We start from the raw sequence: 14,689 nt of genomic DNA on the forward strand, positions 1-14,689 counted from the left end.
CAGTTCGCCCTGCGAGGCATCACCGCGGACGACACCCGCTTCCACCATGTTGTGGCGGCGCTCGGTTCCGCCACAGCGGCCCGCGCCTTGAGCCTCCTCCAGCACCCGCCGGCTGCTGACAAATACGACGCGCTGAAGAAACTCCTCCTCGACGCTTTCGCCCTCTCACCGGCAGCACGCGCATGGCGCCTGCTTGACCTGCCCGAGCTCGGCGACACGCGCCCGTCCGAGCGCATGGACTATATGCTCTCGTTGCTCGGTGAGCACTCTCCGGATTTTCTGTTCCGCGAGCTGTTCCTTCGCCAGCTGCCTCACCCGGTACGCCTCGCCCTGGCTGGCACGTTGATCACGGATTCCCGCGCCCTCGCCAGGGAAGCCGATAAGATCTCCTCGGCGGGCCAGCACATCGGCGCGGTTACCTGGAGCCCGCCGCCGTCCGAGGCGACGCCCACGACGCCCGAGCACCCTGCGCGGTTCGAGGCCGAACTGCCGGTGCAAATGGCGGCCGCCACGCCGCACCGCCCGCTTCCAACACGACGGCCGGGGCCTCCACCTGACAGGGCGTGGTGCTATTACCACGCCAGGTTCGGACACAAGGCTCGGACGTGCCGGCCCCCGTGCACTTTCGGCAGGTCGGGAAACGGCCGGGCCGGCGTTCATTCCCAGCCATGAGCGCCGGCCACTCGGGCAACTTGCTGTTTATTCGGGACAAAGCGTCTGGGCGGCGTTTCCTGTGCGACACCGGCGAGCAACTGAGCGTCATTCCCACCTCCGAGCAGGACAGGCGGGATGCAGTTTGCGGCCCCTCTTTGGTCGCTGCTAATGGCTCGGCCATACGCACTTTCGGCCCACGCGTCATCACCCTCTGCTTCGGCAGCCAGCGCTTTCAATGGACTTTTGTTACCGCCAGCGTCCCCGTGGCTTTGCTGGGCGCCGACTTCCTCTGCGCGCACAGGCTGCTGGTCGACGTCAAACGCCGTCGCCTTGTCCACGCCGAGACCTTCAGCTCCCTGGCGTGCACAATGAGCAGCTCCGTGCCGACCGAACTGGCGTGCGCCCTCCCGGCAACGAACGAGTTCGCTCGCCTGCTCGTGGAATTCCCGGCCCTCACGCGGCCGACGTTTTCGGCCGTCGCGGTGCGGCACGGGATCGAGCACCACATACCCACTACGGGCCCGCCGGTCTACGCCAGGGCCCGCCGCCTCGACCCAGCCAAGCTCGCCGTGGCGAAGGCCGAATTCGATGCGTTGGAGCACCTCGGCATCGTGCGGCGCTCCGATAGCGCGTGGGCCTCGCCACTGCACATCGTGCCAAAGCCGGGGGGTGGATGGCGTCCGTGTGGCAACTACCGCCGTCTCAATGACGCTACCACCCCCGACAGGTACCCGATCCCGCATATTCAGGACTTTTCCACCCGTTTGGCGAGACGGGTCATCTTTTCAAAAATTGACCTGATACGGGGCTACCACCAGGTACCTGTCCGGGCGGCCGACGTCCTGAAGACGGCCGTCATCACGCCGTTCGGCCTGTTCGAATTTTTGCGGATGCCGTTTGGCCTCAAGAACGCGGCCCAGGCGTTCCAGCGCTTGATGGACGGCGTGCTGCGCGACCTGCCGTTTCTTTTCGTCTATCTGGACGACATCCTCGTCGCCAGCTCGTCCCGCGCCGAGCACCTCCTCCACCTCCGAACACTGTTCGGTCTCCTCAGCGAGCACGGCTTAATTGTCAACCCGGTCAAATGCCACTTCGGCGCGATGACCGTTGACTTTTTGGGCCACCGCATCACCAAGACCGGGGCCGTGCCGCTGCCGACCAAGGTCGAGGCCATCACCACGTTCCCGCGTCCCCGTTCCATCAAGGCCCTCCAAGAGTTCCTCGGCATGGTGAATTTTTATCACCGATTCGTGCCCCGCGCTGCTCAGCTCATGCGGCCCCTTTACGAGGGCCTCCGGGGCAAGCCGGCCAAGCATGACATTGTTTGGTCCACGGCCATGGACGCGGCCTTCACCAGCGCCAAACGGGCCCTCGCCGACGCAACGCTGCTGGCTCACCCGGTGCTCAACGCGCCCATCGCCCTCACTACGGACGCCTCCAACTACGCGGTGGGCGCCGTCCATGAGCAATGGGTGGACGGGGTTTGGCAGCCACTCGCTTTTTTCAGCCGGCAACTCCGGCCGAACGAGTTAAACTACAGCACGTTCGACCATGAGCTGCTCGGGCTATTCCTGGCCGTTCGCCATTTCCGACACCTCCTGGAGGGCCGCCCATTCACGGCTTTCGTCGACCACAAGCCGTTGGTCTACGCAATGGCTAAGGTCACAGAGCCGTGGTCGGCCCGCCAGCAGCGCCACCTCTCCGCCGTGTCGGAGTTCACCACGGACATCCAGCACGTCGCCGGCAAAGACAACGCCGTGGCCGACTGCCTTTCGCGGGCCAGCGCGAACGCAGTCCACCTCGGCGTGGACTTCGCGCTCATGGCGGCCGACCAGACCACCGACGCCTCGGTGCAGGCACTCTGCGCGGCGGACATGGGCCTCCGCCTGGCCGACATCCCCTTCGCGGGCACCGTCCTGCTCTGCGACGTCTCCCAGGGCCAGCCTCGCCCCATCGTGCCCGTTTCCTGGCAGCGCCGCATCTTCGCCTCCATCCACGGCCTTTCTCACCCGGGCCGGAAAGCTTCTCAGAAGCTGGTGTCGGCACGTTTCGTCTGGCACGGCCTTCGACGAAACATCCGCGACTGGGCCAACGCCTGCACGGCCTGCCAGCGGGCCAAGGTCCACCGCCACACCCAGGCCCTGCTGGCACCTTTCGCCGTGCCTGAACGGCGTTTCGACCACGTCCACGTGGACCTGGTGGGTCCCCTGCCCCCCTCGCGGGGGTTCACCCACCTGCTCACCATGGTGGACAGGACCACCAGGTGGCCGGAGGCCGTGCCCCTCACCTCCATCACCACCGTCGACGTGGCGCAGGCGTTCATCGCCACCTGGGTCGCGCGCTTCGGCGCACCAGCGGACATCTCGTCCGACCGCGGCCCACAGTTCACGTCTGAGCTTTGGGGTGTGGTCGCCCGTTCGTTGGGGGTCACGCTGCACCGCACCACGGCCTACCACCCCCAAGCCAATGGGTTGTGCATGCGGTTTCACCGCTCCATGAAGGCCGCACTCATAGCCGGCCTTCAGGACGACGGTTGGGTCGACCGGCTGCCGTGGGTCCTTTTGGGCCTTCGCACGGCCCCCAAGGATGACCTCCAGGCGTCCGCCGCCGAGCTCGTCTACGGCCAGCCACTCCGCGTCCCGGGCGAATTCGTGCCCGATGCTACCAGTCCCTGGTCCGCCGCTCGCCAGCGCTCGGAACTCCAGGAGGCCGCCCGACAATTTGCCCCCGTGCCGACGTCCCGCCATGGTGGCCCCCAGTCCTACGTCCCCCTGGCGCTTCGCACAGCGGAGTACGTCTTTGTCCGTCATGACGTGCACCGGGGGCCACTCCGGCCGCCGTACGACAGGCCCTTCCGGGTCCTGCGACGGGGCGACAAGTCTTTCATCGTCGACTTCAGCGGCCGGCCGGACCGGATTTCTGTGGACCGCCTCAAACCGGCGCACATGGACGTCGACCGACCACCACGGTTGGCCCTTCCTCCGTGGCGAGGCTGCCCCCCGTCCACAGTTCCCCCCGCTCGACCACCCACCACCACGTCGGACCCCTCCCCACGACCCTCCAGGGGTCGCTTCGGCCGGGTCATCCGGACCCCCCTTAAATTGACCCTGCCGGTGCAGGTCGATTCTGGAGGGGCGTGTGTAGCGGTTACCGCTGGATGCACACAATCGCCTTGCACCGGCCAGAACACGGCCAGACGCGCCTCTCCCGGGCATGCCCGGACTCACTGTTCCCGGGCACGCCCGAACCTCCCGGGCACGCCCGGTCTCGTCTTTCCCGGGCATGCCCGCTCTCGCCTTTCCAGGGCTCGCCAAGAGCGTCCGGGCATGCCCGCTATCGCCTTTCCAGGGCTCGCCCAGAGCGTCCGGGCACGCCCAGCCTCGACTTGCCAGGCCGCAGCCAAACACGCCCGGGCAGGTCCAGACTCGCCTTTCCAAGGCTCGCCCTTGACACCCGGGCATGCCCGGTATAGCTTTTGCCGGGCAAACTTCCCGACATAAATGTGTATATATATTGCTGCCCGATAAACGGGCTTTTCAGAGTACCCGAGTGTGATACATTTATTAAACCTACTCGGACGAATTTCCATCTTTGGTCGCGTCAATTCTTTCAACTCGCGTTGGAGCACAGCTCCTTCACAAGGGTGAAAAAAACGTTTGTTTTCAACAGAGATGGATCTCTTATCAAAACAAGTACAAAAAGTTTTAATTAAAACAAAAGCCGCGTCGACATTACACAATGCCTAGATGCAGCTGTGCCTATAACGTCGATGTTATAGGCACAGGACATTCCTATTGATTCGATTACTTGATGTTATTTTTGTGCAAAGTGAAAATATATCTCGGCAATTTCCCATGTGTGGCGACGAATTTTTAATATATCTCGGCATTTTCCCGTCTGTTATTTCAGGCGGTGTATGACTGACCATGCCGCGATTTAAAAAAAATATATCTCGGCAATTTCCCGTGTGTGGCGACACGTGAACGAAGCTATGCTCCTCTCTCCACATTATTGTGACGACGTATAAATTAAATATTTCATCGTGACGATTGTCATCAAATGGACGAATTTTTAATATATCTCGGCATTTTCCCGTCTGTTATTTCAGGTGGTGTATGACTGACCATGCCGCGATTTAAAAAAATATATATCTCGGCAATTTCCCGTATGTGGCGACACGCGAACGAAGCTATGCTCCTCTCTCCACATTATTGTGACGACGTATAAATTAAATATTTCATCGTGACGATTGTCATCAAATGGACGAATTTTTTATATATCTCGGCATTTTCCCGTCTGTTATTTCGGGCGGTGTATAACTAATCATGCCGCGATTTAAACAAAATATATATATCTCGGCATTTTCCCGTCTGTTATTTCGGGTGGTGTATGACTGACCATGCCGCGATTTAAAAAAAAAAATCTCAATGGACTTGAAGTTACAGGCCTTTGAGAATTCATTTCGTTATATAAAGGGCAACTTTCATCGGAGTTTCTTCCCGTTTTTTTTCAACCGAGTCTAAAACTATGTTAGCGACTGTGAAAAATGAAATGATATATCGAATTTGATTTGAAATAAAACTGTGTGAGAGAGCAAGACACCACGGGCCTACAAAACAGGCCTCAAAGCTATGCGAGTTAATAAAATGGTGGATATTTGTTTATATGAAGCCTCTCCCACAATGGGTGGAGCTATGGTTCCCAGAATGGGTGGAGCTTTGAGGTTTTGTCTTCTCTGCAAGAACAAGAACAAGAAGAACAACAACAACAACAGCAGAAGGCACTCTATTAGCAGCGTCTGCGACGCGGCTAAAAATTGTAATGCAAATCATGATGCAAACAGACATGAACATCGATGGAATGCTTTTCATTTCGTTCATTTTCTTAATTGTATACTCTCTCTGGTGATTGCGATACCATGTACATCCTTCGTCCTTCAGTTGACTTGAAGCTTGTAGCCAGGCATTCATGGTACATGACACAAAGCCTTTCTCTTTACTCTCGGGATTAATCAATTTGAGGTCCCTGCTTCGTACTCCAGTGCAATTCCATTGAAAATCATCAGACTGTTGCTGCTTTTTTCTTTGCAAACTTATTTGGCAAGTGTGGTAAACAATGCGTTACTACACAATGGCAAGAATAGCGCACTAGAATAGGCCTAAAAATACTCACCCCGGTAGATTGTATGGTATGTGAATAGACATCCACCTGTTATGATTGTAACATCGAAGAGAGCGATCGATTCATGCACTGCAGGGGCTGACTTGTGAGTCACCCCTAGGCCCGGTCCCGAAATGGCGGTTGGTGCCATGTTGACCGAACCGAGCCACGTGTTGTCACAGTCCTGTGTGGTCCGGAATGTTGGCATATACTGCTTACTGATCATGGCTCCCAGCTATTTGTAAGGTCAACAACGGCCAGTGTAGAGCAAAGAAGCAGCCAAGGTCAAACACATCCATTCTACTCTCATTCTTTGTCCGTATGTGGGCCTTTCTTTCCATTTCTATTTCTCCAAACACTCAAACAACGACACATAGCTGGATGCCATTGCGTTATTTTGCTTACTTTAGTGCATTTATCTCTAACCACGGAAGTTATAGTGAATTTGATGTTAATTTGAAATATTTTCCTACATTTTTGACACTTCTCCTGCTTCTCTGTAATCTCAAAAGCTTTTGTTTTTTTATCTACTTCGTACTTAACAATAATTGTTATCTCCACCACCGAAGGTGGACAGAGGTTATATTTTGTCCTTCAGCGTTTGCCTGTTGAGTATTTCCATCTGAACCTTGTGGAACCAAAGTTAAAATCCCAAGTCCTATGTGTTTTTCATAGTTTACTAACATATTGGTAATTCCACAAATATTACCCTGATGTACTGCATATGAATGTGTTTGCCTGCATGTGTTCACCCTGTGTTCTCCTCCCCCTCCCCTTCCTCTCTCATTCTTCCCATCGCCCATTCTTCCTCCAAATGTCCCTCTGTTCTCTCTTTACTCTACTGTCGTAGTTTTTCACCGCTTTCCATTGTGTTCTCGTTACCTCTGCCACCGAAGGTGGATGGAGGTTATGTTTTCACCCCTGTATGCTTGTCTGTCTGTTACTTCATTGCAAAATCGAAGATTTTTGAAGTGTATTGATCGGTCGACTTTGTTATTCTGTCTGTCTGTTTGTCTGTTTGTCACTCGCCTACAGGTCACAATTCTAAACCGATCACCATGATACTTTACCAAGTTGTAGAAATAGTCAAAATTGAAAAGCGTATTGGTTTTGAGGTCAAAAGTCATCTTGAGGTCAAATTTCTAAAATCGTCATTTTAATCCAATTGACTTGAAAGTTGAACAGCATTTGTATATTGAGTCACTGAAGTGGGAAACCAACTTTTTTTTAAGGTCAAAAGGTCAAAGTTCAATTCAAGGTCAAACTTCTAAAATCAATTTTAGTCTGAAAAACATCAATTTTCATCCTGCTTGAAAATTAAAGGACAATTGCATAGTGCCTCACTGAATTGGAAAACCAACGATTTTAAGGTCAAAAGGTCAAAGTTCAACTCAAGGTCGAACTTCTAAAATCATCAATTTTCATCTGAAAAATCATCAATTTTCATCCGATTAACCCGAGTTTTGATTAAGATCATGAATTTTAATCGAAATGTACAATTTTGATGCATCCATGGCAAAAAAGATTTTTGAGGGAGTGGGTGGATTTTGCAAGTATCGTCCTCTGCATGGCACCTTTCTTGTTTGTTTGTCTGTTTGTGAACAGGCTATCTCAAAACGTTGCGGATGGATTTGGTGGAGAGGTTGGGTATGTGACAAGGATGAAATGATTAGATTCTGGTTGAGGTCCTGATCCAGATCCAGATCAGATAATTTTAAAGTGATTCCTCACCATTGAGAGATAGGGGAAAAAACTGATGGACAACATTATTTATTTATTTTTAAATGCGGACGGATTCTGATGAAATTTGGTAGACTGGTTGGGTGCATGACAAGGAAGAATTGATTCAATATTGGTGAAGATTTGAATACGGATCCGGATCAGATAAAAAAAAATTCCTGATTCTTCACCATTGAGTGATAGGAGCTAAACAATATATATAACGATACCTCAAAATGTTGTGGACGGATTCGGACAAAACTTCGTGGACAGGCTGTGTGGGTGGCAAGGACAAATCAATTTGATTTTGGTGAATATCTGAATCCGGATCAGAGGATTTTTTAAACTCCCAAGTGATTCTTTACCATTTTTTTTTCTTAATACAAGATCGAGGCTCGTGAAAAAAGAGCTAAAAGTGATTACCATTTACCATTGAGTGATAGAACCAAAAACAATAAATAACATATTTGAAAAAGTTGTGGACGACTTATTACAAAACTTGGGGAATGAGTTGGGGACGTGACAAGAACAAGTCAATTAAATTTTGGTTCAGGTCTGAATCGAAATTTGGCCTATCAGTGGGATACAAAACGTAAACTGCTCTACCGAGGTGCAGTTCGTGTTATCCTCGCCAGGGGAGAAGGTTTTGCATTTGAGTGCGTTTGTCTGTTTGTCTGTCTGTTTGTCTGCACAGAATAAATACGATTTTCTCTGCAACCATTTGTCCGATTGACAGGAAATGTTCACCATCAGTGCAAATCCTCCTTTATAATTTTGTAACGATGATTATGACGTCATTGGTCTCGTGGTACATGCGCCATCGTGGAAAAATTTTGCACCTCTATATCTCCGAAAGCGCTGCATAGAAAAAATTGAGACATGGCTCATTGTGAAGAACTCTCCTTGCGGAATAACATATGTTAATGATGATGTCATAGGTGCTTCCATTATGACGTCATTCAACAAGTAGAAAACTTCATCTGATCAAGATGAAATTTCTTGAGCGTCACCTATGGATAAATTTGTGGAGAAAAAAAAATAATACGATGACGTCATCAGTCACGTGGTTCGGCCGCCATATTTGCTTTAACACAAAAGCCTTAAAAACACTAAAAACACGTCCTGGCGAGGGTCTGCAATCTCTGATTGCTCGTTTTGGTTTGGTTCTGTATTGTAGGTCTTCCACAAGCCTCGGCCTTGCATAAAGAAAACAATGCATTTGGTGAACAAGATGACGATTCTTATCTCAAGCATGATATGCAGCTTGAGCAATGTATTGTCTTCATACCTTTCATCAAAAAACAGGCCATCCTGTTTTTGCACTGTTATCTGCAGCTGTGATGAACTAGTCACAAACTAGAAGGGCAATCCTACGGATGAAATTTCAAACTAGAAATTCTGTTTCTCCAGTTCAGGCCCAACAATTTAAATCAACATTGTGAGCAGCAGGATCTCTGTGTGAAATGAAGAGCTTTCAGCCTATTACACAAAGCCAAATAATCAATACAGCCACCACATTTTGACTTGGTTTTCTTCTGTTACTGTTTAACAATGAGTCACAAAGCTTACCTGAAATGTGGAAATGTCAAAGGTAAATGTGAAAACTTGATTTCCTGCATGAGTCTCTTCCTTTTATTGCGGTCTCAGATGTACTTATCCTAGAAGCTTTCTATTATTTAAGGTAAGGTTTTGCAATTTGTATCTAAGAGGACGATTATTTTATTCCAGGGGCCGCAGAGACAGCTTGAGATGAGCAGGCCTGCCACGAGCAGGCCTGCCAAGCAATCCAGACTGAAAGTGCTTTGATTGCCACCTTGAACGCCATTTTGTTGATTGCGTCGGCTTGTAAGGGGGAAGAAAGGAAGGGAGATGAGGCACTTTCCATGAAGAATACAAAATGTCTGCTTTTTAGCAGTGCGCAGGTCTGATTTTTTTCCTTGTTGTTGACAATAGCTAGACGACTCAATTCCACTGTCACTGAAATCTTCATATGATGTTTGGACCACTGAAACATTTTAGACTCTGCTATCACATGGCACCGACTACAAAAGTCTGATGGGATTTGAAGAGCAATTTTCAACTTTAATCTCAAAGCACTGAGATGGTAAGCTGCCATTAATTTTCGAGCCCAGACCTATCAGCAGCTGAATTATTTTGTTCTTTTGGGGAAACACAAGTATCAGGTAATCGTCGTTGAAAGTGAAACTTTGAAAAAACGAAAACTTTAATGAATCCCCAGTGTAGCTTTACCTTCGTCCTCTTGTGGTTGAATGAATGTTGTTGAGGTGTAAGTTACAGCTTTTTAAAATTATCTCTGGAATTATCAATGAGATCGATATTGCTTTCTCAGATTACAATTTTTTTCAATTCTTTTTTGCCTTTTCATCGCTTAGCATGGGCACCAACTATTTGTCTAGCTCCTTAAATTTCTGTTGCTGCGGCATCCGATTGATGATGCAATGAAAACTGAGCTTAATTATACCAAATGACTTTGGAAAAGGCCTCCAGGATCTCAGCCCAAAGTTTTTGCAGCTGAAACTTAATGCATCTTAAACGGATGTTGATTTTATTGTCTCAGCATCTTTCGCATTCATGGTTTCCATGACAACAATTGTGAAGCTTTTCGGCCAATAGTCTGGCCAGTAAACCACCTTGCCTCCTCCGAACGATTTCTGGTCTGCAACTGCTGGAGCTGCAAAAAATAACATGAGCCTCTAATGTGATTTATTTAAATAAGATCTCGGGAGGTTCAGGCAATAACCTTGATTTTCGTCAGGTTGGTGCATTAGTGCAACCTGAACATGAGTATCCGTAAAATAACTTGTGTGATAACTCGGTTATATCTTTATCCAGGCTTTCCATCACTGTATTGACTGGTGGAAAACACAGCAGAGAATACGGAATCTGCACTAGGATAATTTTAATTGCATAGTCGCAGAGTTTGATCTCCTCTTGAAATTGGATTAAATCATTTTAATCAGACTGGCCAAACCATCGATATCTCTTTTACGGTCTCAAGTCTGAAAGCAATTGCATTCCATCTTTTGGGATTAGGGGAATGAGGAGGGGAGGGTTCTGGGGTATGGCTATCCCTGGTATATTTTTACAGGTAAATCCTTTATCATCCTATAAGATTATATGATAAATTTTAAAAAAACATTTTGGCATTATATTGTGTCGAAGTAATTTCAATGGAATTTTGAATGTAAGATGACTTAATTAATTAGACACCTGAAGCTAGATTTGTAAGGTTTGGCCATAATTCCATGGAATTTATGAATTATTTTTAAATGGCTGATACTTTGATTATTTTGATTATTTCAAAGGTATTGTTTGTTCAAAGGACTTTCAGCCCATCCTTATCTTCCACTAAATCACTCGTGCTCTATAGTATTTTATTGAAATTTCATTTTCGTATTCTGGGTTGGCATCAATACATGTCATCAAAGGAAAATGTTTTACACATATGGGGGATCCATCAGAGTGATTGCACCATCAACCAAACCACTTGCCGTGCTTGCAAACACAGTGAACAGGTAATGATTCAACCATCTTGATGAAAATTACCTAAAAAAATGTAGGCATCACCAGCACAGCCAAAATATAAGAACATGCCACGAGTTTGCATGTATCATGTTTTCACTTGCATTTTGTAAATGTTGCGCTAAACCCATAAATGGGATCAGGATAATGAGGCTGGGGGTATGAGGACTGGAATTCATGGGAATCTATTTCTTATGATACAACTTCCAGATGAATCAATGGTGTCCGGGTGTCGACCCGTCCAGTATTCTAACCTAGCAAAATAAACAGCTTCGGCAGAACCGATGCTTTGTTTAGCGCACTAGGGGGCCCACTGGTCCATTGGACCAATTTTCCATTGGTCTTCACTGCCTTGAAGCATACCTGCCTGCCGGACTCGAGGGTCTTTTGGGTCTTCTGGGTATTTTGGGTCCTCTGGTTGTTTTGGGTCTTCGGGGACTTTTGGGTCTACTGTGTCCTTTGGGTTTTCTGTGTCTTGTGGATATTTGGGGTCTTTTGAGTCCTCAGAGACTTTTGGGTCATCTGGGTCTTCTAGACCTTCGGGGACTTTTGGGTCATTTGGGTCTTTTGGGTCCTGATGGACTTTTGGGTCATCTGGGTCTTTTGGGTCCTCAGGAACTTTTGGGTTATCTGGGTCTTTTGGGTCTTCAGGGACTTTGGTATATTTTGGGTCCTCTGGGACTTTTGGGTCTTCGGGGTCTTTTTGGTCCTCTGGGTCTTCAGGTGTATTTGGTGTCTTAAGGATCTTAGGGGTCTTAAAGGGTCAAATCTATCTCAGCAGTCTACAAAGGTCTTCAAAGGTCAAAGGGATCTCAGCAATTTGAAGAGTTAAAAAAACACATTTCGATAGTAACTAAATAATTAATATATGTACGTAATTAATAGACACAAAAAACTCATCTATTTATAGTAGACTTTGCACAAGAAGAAGAAGATTAAGTCTTGTTATTAGGCAAACATTGAGCAATTAAAACTAGTTTTGGTAAATGGTAAAATCCCAGTGCTACCTGAGTTTGTGAGTTACACTGGTTTGCCATCCAGAGCACCGTTGTTAATACCAGAAAGGGCAGCAATGGTTGTTTTATTTTTAGCCATTGCAAAGTAATTACTGTAAATTTTATTCCATTCCAAGCAACCTAATCGTCCCCCATTCAGCAGACGTCGTGGAAAGGTGAACACATTGCAATGAGTAAAGCACCCTGTTTGCCCTGCATTGAAGCAGGCAGATCAATATGGTCGGACAGTACAGAAAGAGCTGCTCGGGACGTAATAAGGTCCAAGTGTTGCTTTCTGTGCTTATCTGAGCAGCCAACAATTCCACTTAACAACGTTTCGGTGTCATGGCAGCTCCAAAGCAACCGAGCAAGGGATGTACGATGATGATGTCACTGCGGCGTTCAGGCATCTCTGCTTTATTGTTTCATCTCTATTCAGTGGAAGATCATTGGAGCCGATAATGCTGAATGTGGGATCCAATTCCTCCATGTCAGCTTCCCCGTTCTTTTCCTCTTGAGATATTGTTTCTCGTTTTGGTGTTACTACTCCTTTCCTCCTTGTGTATGTCCATCCCACCATATTCCCTGGTGGTGTGAGTCCGCTACCCTTTGGCATAGCACCTCCATGACCCTAGACCCTTGTGGAAAAGGTGTTGCATTGGATTTTGGGTTGATTCTGGTTTCTGAACAGGTGGCTCACTGCAGATACATACAAGGAAGGTTCTTTGCAATAATGATAATTAGATGGTATTCGTAGAATACTTACCCAGCACAGTCAACTTGGTGCGAGCCAACTCCTCTGTTTTTTAAAGTGTTTTTTCTTTGATCCAATATGGCTGCCAGACCATTGAGAGATGGGGCTAAAAACGATATACATATAGCACGATGTCTCAAAAAGCTGTGGACTGATTCGGACGAAACATGTTGGACAGGTTCGGTGTGTCAGAAGGACGAACTAATTCAATTTTGGTGAAGATTTGGATACGCATCCGGATACGAGAAATTGAATTTATAAGTGATAGGGCCCTAAACGATACATGGCATTGTATTTCAAAAGGTTGTGGACTTTTGGGTAATTGACAAGTGGATGTGTTGGGTAAATGACAAGAACAAGCCCATTAGATTTTGCTTCAGGTGCAGATCCAGATATGACCCATCAGTGGGATACAAACATAAACTGTTCAGCTTGGCGGAGGGTATGCGCCAGGTGTCCTAGTTTAAAGTTGAATCCCTGCCGCATGACTCTTGTACCTGAAGGAATGCATGATGGAGAACAATATACCTGTACTAATCAGCATTCAGGTTACAGCCCTGAACTTGTACTTATCCTCAACCATCTTTCACTGTTGTGTGCATTCACCATGATAAGGTTCTCCTTTGTACAGTTGAACAAACTTTGATCATCGCTAAATATTTCCAACTTTGAATACTCTTCAAAGTGAACGTTACCAGCTTTGCTTATCATAATGTTTATGGTTCGGTGCCCATTTCACTCTTTTGGTTTAGTTAACTCTTCTCATTATTCAGCTGATACACACATGCAATGAGATCACTTTGGTGGAATGGGTACCTGACTGTTCTCAAAGTTATAACATTGACATCCATATTTAAAACCAGGTCAATTGGCAATATCTGGACAAGTGTTGTCAATCACCTGGCTCTAAGTACAGGTGTCGTCATCTATCATGTGAATATATACTTCACATATATGAACCGCCATTAGAGGCCATTTTTCCCCGCAGAGCGAGGGTTCGGGCACCATGGGTCCCCTTTTTAAAGCAATGTTTTATGGCCGGATGCCCTTCCTGCCGCCAACCCTGTTAGTCGCCTCTTGCGACACACAGGGAATTACCAGTGAACTGGTACTCAATTTACCGACCCCTGAAGGATGGCAGGCTGAGTCAACCCCCCTGGCGTTAATTCAGCGATCGACCGGGATTCGAACCCAGGATCCCAAGCCCCGCACCCTAACCGCTAAAGCCACGGTCCCATAGAGCCTGCGTTGGTATACGATGGTCTACGATGGTAGGATCGTGGAGCATCGTGGAGCCCATCCTGCGTCGACGTACGATTTTGTGGCCATCGTAGGTTGGAAAATCATCTTTTGAAATGTTCAAAAGATGGTCTACGATGGCCCACGATCCTACAATCGTAGACCATCGTACGACCGTCGTACGACATGTACGATATCGTACGACAACGTACGCCAATCCTGCGAGGACGCAGGATCATTCTGCGTCCTCGTGCGTCCTCGTAGCTACTTTGGGGGTATATAAACCCTAGCCATCAGCCATCACTTCATCATCATCAGTTCATGCCGACTTGTTCAGAGTGATCGTGGGCCATCGTAGGTTTGGGCCATCGTAGCCCATCGTATACCAACGCAGGCTCTATGGGACCGTGGCTTAAAGTCATGGTCCCATAGAGCCTGCGTTGGTATACGATGGTCTATGATGGTTGGATCGTGGAGCATCGTGGAGCCCATCCTGCATCGACGTACGATTTTGTGGCCATCGTAGGTTGGAAAATCATCTGTTGAAATGTTCAAAAGATGGTCTACGATGGTCAACGTCGTAGACCATCGTACGACCGTCGTTCGACCGTTGTACGACCACGTG

The 14,689-nt window shown here is 48.3% G+C and overlaps 1 long non-coding RNA gene across 1 annotated transcript in view; it reads right to left on the reverse strand.

Moving 5' to 3' along the window:
• Positions 1 to 5,965, reverse strand: part of LOC137417346 (uncharacterized) — a 162,032-nt gene extending 156,067 nt beyond the window's left edge. Inside the window, exon 1 of the long non-coding RNA XR_010982417.2 lies at positions 5,827 to 5,965. This is a non-coding gene — a long non-coding RNA (uncharacterized LOC137417346). The remainder of the gene's footprint in view (positions 1 to 5,826) is intronic.
• Between the last annotated feature and the right edge of the window lie 8,724 nt (positions 5,966 to 14,689).

Source organism: Myxine glutinosa, chromosome 6 (genome assembly GCF_964187855.1).
Source record: "Myxine glutinosa chromosome 6, kmMyxGlut1.1, whole genome shotgun sequence".
Lineage (NCBI taxonomy): Eukaryota > Metazoa > Chordata > Myxini > Myxiniformes > Myxinidae > Myxine > Myxine glutinosa.